At 59.6% G+C, this 7,055-nt stretch overlaps 1 pseudogene across 1 annotated transcript; it reads right to left on the bottom strand.

The window, feature by feature from the left end:
- Window positions 1-3,815: 3,815 nt before the first annotated feature.
- LOC108535262 (uncharacterized) lies at window positions 3,816-6,161 on the bottom strand (annotated as a pseudogene). Its single transcript, XR_001887173.1, has one exon. The product of XR_001887173.1 is annotated as an uncharacterized LOC108535262 (transcript).
- Window positions 6,162-7,055: the final 894 nt, after the last annotated feature.

Below are 7,055 nucleotides of genomic sequence, written 5' to 3'. Positions count from 1 at the left end.
GGGAGGGGGAGGCTCAGGGCAGGGGGAGGGGGAGGGTGGGAAGGAGGGGCCCAGGGCTGTGGAAGGGGAGAGCGTGGGAGGGAGGGCCCAGGGCTGGGTAGGGGGTGGTTCCAGGGCTAGGGAAGGAGAGAGGATGGGAGGGAGGGCCCATGGCTGGGGGAGGGAAGGGGTCACCACTGGACCCAGCCCTGTGGCCTGCCCTGCCCTGCAGGGAGCTAGGACTGACCGACTCCTGAGGTGGAGGCTCCTGGGTGGGGCTCAGCATGGGCTCAGCCCAGCAGGGGCCGGAGGGCTGCCTGCCTTTTTGACCTCAGTTTCCCCAACCTTTGAGCTCAGCCTCCACAGGCCCAGGGTGGCTGGCATGGATACTGTGCAGGGCTCCACTCTTAATCCATGGCCAGTGTGGACTCAGACTCTTAGGGCAGGTGGGGTCAGGGGACTGGGCGAGTTGGAGAGCTTTGAGGACCCAAAGTCTGGTGTAGGAGAACCCGTTTGTGCCTGGACTCGTGGCCTGGGGGGCTGGGATTCTGTAGTGGGGAGGCGGGGCCAGGGCACCAAGGTGATCAGAGGGGCACAGTGGCTTGGGAGAGGCGGGCATAGCAGGGGGCCAGGTGCTGCCGCCGCGCGGGGCTGTGAGCCCACGACCCCCAGCTTGGCTGGGACTTGGCAGGAGAATGTCCTCCCTGGGCGGCGCCCACAGCAGACCCACCTTACGGCCACGTGCCAGGAGAATGTCCTCCCTGGGCGGCAGCCACAGCAGACCCACCTTACAGGCACATGCCAGAGCGGGTGCAGATGGATGGTTCGGAGGCTCAGTCTGGGCAGCTGGGGTATTGGGGCAGCCTGGGGGTTCCTGGATAGTTGTCTGCAGTGATGGGCAGTGAGTGGCCTGGCCCAGTCACTCACGGGCAGTCTCTCAATGCACAGACACTGCTGCACTGACCCTACATGGGGCCTGGATGGTTTGGGACGGAGGCTGTCCCGGCTGGGTCCCCTTCCTCATAGCCAGGCAGGTGCTGGGAGCCGATGCTTGTGCCCTCCAGAGGCCCATAGGGAAGGCGGGTCCTGACCACTGAGGGGCTCCGAGGTCAGGCCCAGGACTGTGGACTTTGTCCCAGTTGTGTTGGGAGACTTAGCGTTCCACACACACGGAAGAGACCTGGGAATGCAGCTCAAGTTCACGTCCAAACTCAATATGCTCTGGAGGGCCCCTTCCCCCACCCAGCATCACAGCCCCCTGAGATGGTGCTCTCTGCATCCTGGTGTCCTGTTGCTGCGTCCTCCAGGGGCACGGGTGCTGTGTCCTCACATGGACAGAGCGGAAGGCCAAGGGGGAGCCTTTTTTATCAGAGCACCAACCTCGTGCTTGAGGCGGGAGCCCCTGGGACCAGATGGCATCTTATCAAAGGGCAGGAGGGAGAGAGCTGGGACTTTCTGCCCCCCACCCTCCACCATGCGAGGACGCCTGGATGGCACCATCTGTGTGGGGCAGGCCCTCACCCAGCACCAACCCTGTGGTGCCTGGATCCCGGACTCTGACCACCAGACCTGACCCATGTTCCCGTTCGTTGTGACCCAGTCCCGGCACTAGGTGGTTACAGCACCACACATGAGACCACTGGTTACCGGACATAGTGAGTTGGCCTCCTGGGCTGGTTAGTGTGGATAATAGGCCGGCTTCCTGGGCTGGTCAGTGTAGTTAATGGACGAGCTCCCACCTAGTTAGTGTTGCTAATGGGCTGGTTTCCTGGGCTGGTTAGTATAGTTAATGGGTTGTTTTTCTGGGCTGGTCAGTGTAGTTAATGGACTAGCTTCCCACCTGGTTAGTGTTGATAATGGGCTGATTAGTGTAGTTAATGGGTTGTTTTTCTGCGCTGGTTAGTGTAGTTAATGGACTAACTTCCCACCTGGTTGGCTTCCCACCAGTGACTTTGAGGCTAGAGCTCTGTGGGGCGAGGGAGACACCTGGGCTGTTCTGGTTCTGTGTCCTGGGAGGTCCCCAGGGCCACAGGGAGGCCTGAGTTCAAACCCCACTTGCAGTGGGCGACTGCCCCTCTCTGAGCCTCAGTTTCCTCATCTGTAAAGAGGGGGTGACCATAACCTTTCCATGGCCGGTTCTATGGGACCCAGAGTAAGGCCCTGGGACAGGTGGCATTGTCTGTGCCTGTCCTCTCCATCCAAGGAGGCTCCCTGGGCATCGTGGATGGGCATGGAGTACCCGTGAGTCTTTGTGTAGGAGCCTGGTCCACAGGGCATTGTGCTGGGGAAGACTCCAGAGCTCACGTCCCCTCCCCTAGAGAGGACTAGGCCTGAACATGGCCCCCAGAGCCGCCCTTTGGGGACCAGCGGTGATGGCCTCAGGTGGAAGGGCCCGGCGAATGCTGGACCACATGCCCGCAGAAGGCCCAGCTCATTGCCAAGGTGAGCCCCACTGAGGGGCACAGCACTGCTGCACGGCCTGGGTCGACCCTGAGGGGCCACTGAGATGGTGTGCCACTGTACCCTGGCACCCAGGCCTCCAGCAAGGCGCCTCCGGTTGCAGTGGTGACCAGGCTTCTGCCAAGCCATCCCAGGAGGCCTGGCCCAGGGACTTGATACTCCTCATGCCCCCTGCCTGGGATAAGGCAATGACAGGAAAGAGGGAAGCAGGAAGTATGGAGAGGACAGGAGGCACGAAGGGCAGAGGGCGGGAGAGGCACCTTCAGAGGCCCAGCTGGTCTTACCACTGCAGGAGAGCCTCCACCTGAGGCTGGGGAAGCAAGGTGGGGAGGGAGGGATGCACGCAGCACCTGGCATCCGTGAAAGGGACTCCGGGGCTTGGTGGTTTTATCTGCTGATGTCGGCTGTGGTTGCGGAGGGTTTGCATCCAAACATGTCAGTGGCCAGAGGCCTATCTCTGTGCATGTGCTGCATGCGTGCTGCCTGTGTTTGCAAGTATGTGAATGAATGTGTGTGTGTGCACATGTCCATTGCATGCATATGCATGTCCATGTGGGTGTGCATGTGTGCTCATGTGTGTGCAAGCATATACATGTGTGCACATGCGTCTCTGTGTGCTGGCACTTCAGCCCATTATACTGTGCCCCCACCACAGGGGGAGGAGTCTACAGGGCTGGGGGCCCTGTGCTTGCTCCTCTAGACACCTCTGGGCACCAGGACCCTGAAACTCCTCAGAAAGTGCCTTGAGCCCCGTCTCTGGCCTGCTCAGGCCTCTTCTGCAGAACATTTTCACTAGGTCGACCTATCCCGAGGCCCAAGGGATACTGTTTGTGGGGGGCTTAGGTGAAGCCGGGACATGCTGGCTGGGGCATCCACATGCCTACATGCAAGCCCCCGGGGCACTGGGCAAAGCCTGAGGTAGGAAGAGAGGGAGGTGGGAAGAGAGGAAAGTGGGAAGAGCCACAGGCCCAGGCCAGATCCTTCCTTGCTGCCACTTATGGCACCAAACTCCAGGGAGTCTGAGAATTCCAAATTGGTCCGGGCATTCCATGGAGTCCGGCAGGTGTCTATGCCAAGGTAGGAGGGGAATGTGATTTTGCTTGTTAGCTTCATGGATACCTTCTAAACCCTTTAAAACATTGAGACAGATGGCATGTGGCCCCACAGGTGTGAGGAGCGGGCCTGCCTTTGTTCTTCGTTTTCCTGCAGCCTAGGACAGCGCCTTGAGCTGCACAGGTGCTCAAGGAGTGTGTTTGGCGTGGATGCATCTCATGGTGGCCACCACCTCCCCCGTGTGCACCCACCTGCCGTCCCGGAGCACCATCTGTTTCTCGAATGCTTGGAAGAAAATCAAGCCAGGGCGAGGCCGACTATGAAAAAGGGGGACTTTATTCAGTCTCTGGAGCAGCGCGCCCGCCTGCCCGCGCACAGCCGCTCCGCGAGGGTCCACTCAGTTCGGGGCCAAGACTGTCTGGCACTAGAAACATCACTGAAAACATCAACTCGCTTCCCTTTTTTTTCCTTTTTTTTTCCTTTTTTTTTTTCTTTTTTGGTACAAAATGATACAAACAACAATACAAAATAGTTGTGCTGTTGACGATTACAAAAAAAGGTGGAACATTTGTCTAACCTCGCGATGCTCAGATTTGCAGGTGTGAGTACATCATACTTCAGTATCTTTCCCCAAAACAACTGTGGTCATGCAGGCTGCTGCACATTTTGTCCATTTTCAAAAAGAAACATGCAAAAAAAAAAAAAATCAGAATGAAAAAAGGAGAGAAAAGAAAAGTAAAACACGTTCCAATTGTACAGAGAGGCGGTCCCCTGCTGGGCCTGTGGCGAGGTGCTGTCCCTCCTACAGCCCCATGGCGCCGTGAGCTGGGTCACGTGTGTCTGCGAGATTTTTGTGTTGATTCTTTTGGTGTTACTCCTTTGAGCACTGACAGAAATGGAGACTTCCCCTCGCCCGGCTTTTTGCTTGGGAGAGAACAGAATTCTCATCTCAGTGGACTGTGTGTGTCAGCTGGTGCTCACGCTAGGGAGACTGAGGCATCTCTGAGCGCCTGACAGTTGGACATTGCTCTGACACGTTGGTGGCGGGAGGCCTAGCATTTTGGATGTGCTGAAAGACACTAGAAAGAGAAACCTGCTGGTCCACAAACGGGGTTGCCCAGGCCCTGCAGAGCACTGTGGTCCTGGGCTGGGGGCTGCCTGCTGACCAAGGCCAGTCGTTCCTGCCACCCCCACCTGCAGCACAGGTTTCTCCTGTTTGCAGAACAAAAATTCCCTAAAGGAACCAAACCATGCCCTGGCACCCGGCCAGCATTGGCCTCCCGATTTCCAGCAGGGATCCCCTGGTTACAGACAGTCGTATCTACAAGCTAAGGAAGAGAGACGTTCAACACTAATTGTATGCTTAGCTAATGCTAACTCAAGTTCAGAGGTGGAGCTGGGAAGCTGCGGGAACCCCATCTTTCTCTGGCCCCCAGGGGCTCACCAGGGTGGGGGTAAAGGGGAGGCTGTCCAGCTGTCTGGAAGCAGGGATGGGCATGGGAAGCCCTGCGAATGTCCCTCCAGCTGGCACTGCAGCTTCAGCCTGCGTGATTTGGGCAAAATGAACGGGGGGCTTGGCAGTGACAAGAGGCTGTGGGAGAGGAGGGGAGCTGGTGGGAGGTGGCACCAACATCACCCAGCCCTCCTGGGTAGCGCGGTGGTGCTGGCGGGACTGGGGGCTCCTGGTGCTGGGTCCTGGGAACGCCAGCCCAGGGTTCAGGGAACCCAAGGAGGCCTCACAATTTCAGAGAAAGGAGTTCATGCTGCCCTGGCTCCCGGGTCATAGTCATACTTAGAACAATCCACACACACTCCTCAGGACTGGAGGACAGACTTCCCCAAACAGCAGAGATTTCCAGTCCTTCCACTGGCCGCCCAGCTGTCCCTCCAATGGCCATGCCCCACACACTCAGGAGCATTCTTGTTTGCATAGCACAGCTCAGAACTGGGGGACCCCGGTGCAGCCCAGCCGGCTGCCCCTTGACCTCTGTGGGTCCATCTCCTGGACTGGCAGTCTGCAGAGGGGGGCACCCAGCACATGGCACAGTGAACTCTGCCCTCCCTGGGCAGCCATGGGAGGGTCGGAACGGACAGAGCTGGAGACTGCGGCCCCCGCTCGACTCTGAAGGCTGCGCAGGGGTGGCTGTGAGTTTGGTTTGGGTAAGGACCCTGACGTCCAACGGGAATGTGCTGTGAGCCTGGCACAGATGTGTGCACAAGGCCAAAGCTGTTCAGAAAAGGCGTGACCTTAGCCATGGGGAAGAGCCACAGGCTGAGGGGGGGCCCGGGTCCCCGGTGGAGCTCATGCTGCCCCCACAGGCACCCCGAGACACTCTCTGACTCCAGTGGCAGGTGCAGGGTGGGGCTCCGGGAGGCCTCCCGGTCCTTCCCCAGTGCTGGCACCGCCCTACCTGACACCAGGTCCTGCCCAGGACCCCTGGCACCTCCTTCCTTGGGAAGCCAGTTGTCACTGGCCTGGGAGAGACAGAAAGCTGACAAGCACGAGGCTTCCCCACATGGGGCCTGCCTCCTGCCCCAGCCCGAGGCACCCAGACACAGCCATGCCAGAGGGAGAATGCACCCCCCGAGTTTTCTCATGCAGTGAACACAGGCAGCCGAGCGCTCTCCCGGGGGTCCCAGGACACAGTCCCTCTTACTGTCTTGCAGGACTGATTCCTTCCCCCCATTTGGCTTGAGTCAACCCAGCCCTGGAGATGCAGTGCCAGCCTCGAGGACAGCAGCAAGGCCGGACCCGCCGCTGCCTGCCCCTGACATGGGCCCATAGGAGAGGGGAGGCACCGTCTGCAGTGTGCAGAGGCATCTATGCGACAGGTGGACACAGCAAGACGGGGCCTCCCGCCACCCACACAGGCCCACAAGCATCTGGCAGGAATCAGAAGCACACAGGCTGGGGACGGGGAGGCTGTGCAGGCTGCTGGGTGTGGTTCTGGTCACCACGCCCACCCGTAACTGCCCTCTCCCACTGCCAGGGAGGGTCCTTGGTTCCTGCCATCTGCACAGCCCCCCGGATGGTTAGAGCTGTCAAGAGTGTCCTGGGGTTTGAAGCGATGCATGTTGCGGGGCCTTTGATGGCGCCCCTTGCGGTCTGGTCACCAGGTTGGAGGGCTGGAGCCAGCCTGGTGACCAGACCGCTGGCTGGTTTGGAAAACTCACTCTTCTGGACCAAAGGCAGAGAGGATCTGGTGGCACTCGGGGTGACAGGTGGCCCTGATGGAGGCCTGGGCTGACTGGGGGTGGAGCCCTGGGGGCAGCCAGGGGCAGAGATGGGGAACACCCAGGATGAACCCTGTTCCCCTCCAGCCCCCGGCCTGAGCTCCTCACAGCATCCGGGAGAGGGTGGGAAGCAGCCACAAGGCAGGGGGTCGTCTGAGCCACACCGGCCCCAGGGCTCTCTGCTGCTGGGGCTGAAGGCTAAGCCTCCCGGCTGGCCTTGAATCCCAAGAGACCCAAGAGATGCCCCGCGCCCACCCCCCCCCCACCGCCAACTGTGTACAGCAAAGGCTGCTGGGATTTGAATCCCACTCTGTTTTCAAACAAGTCAC

This window comes from Rhinopithecus bieti, unplaced genomic scaffold (genome assembly GCF_001698545.2).
Source record: "Rhinopithecus bieti isolate Rb0 unplaced genomic scaffold, ASM169854v2 scaffold_12573, whole genome shotgun sequence".
Taxonomy (NCBI): domain Eukaryota; kingdom Metazoa; phylum Chordata; class Mammalia; order Primates; family Cercopithecidae; genus Rhinopithecus; species Rhinopithecus bieti.
The sequence above is the reverse complement of the archived record's forward strand: the minus strand, read 5'-3'. Positions and strand labels throughout refer to the sequence as shown.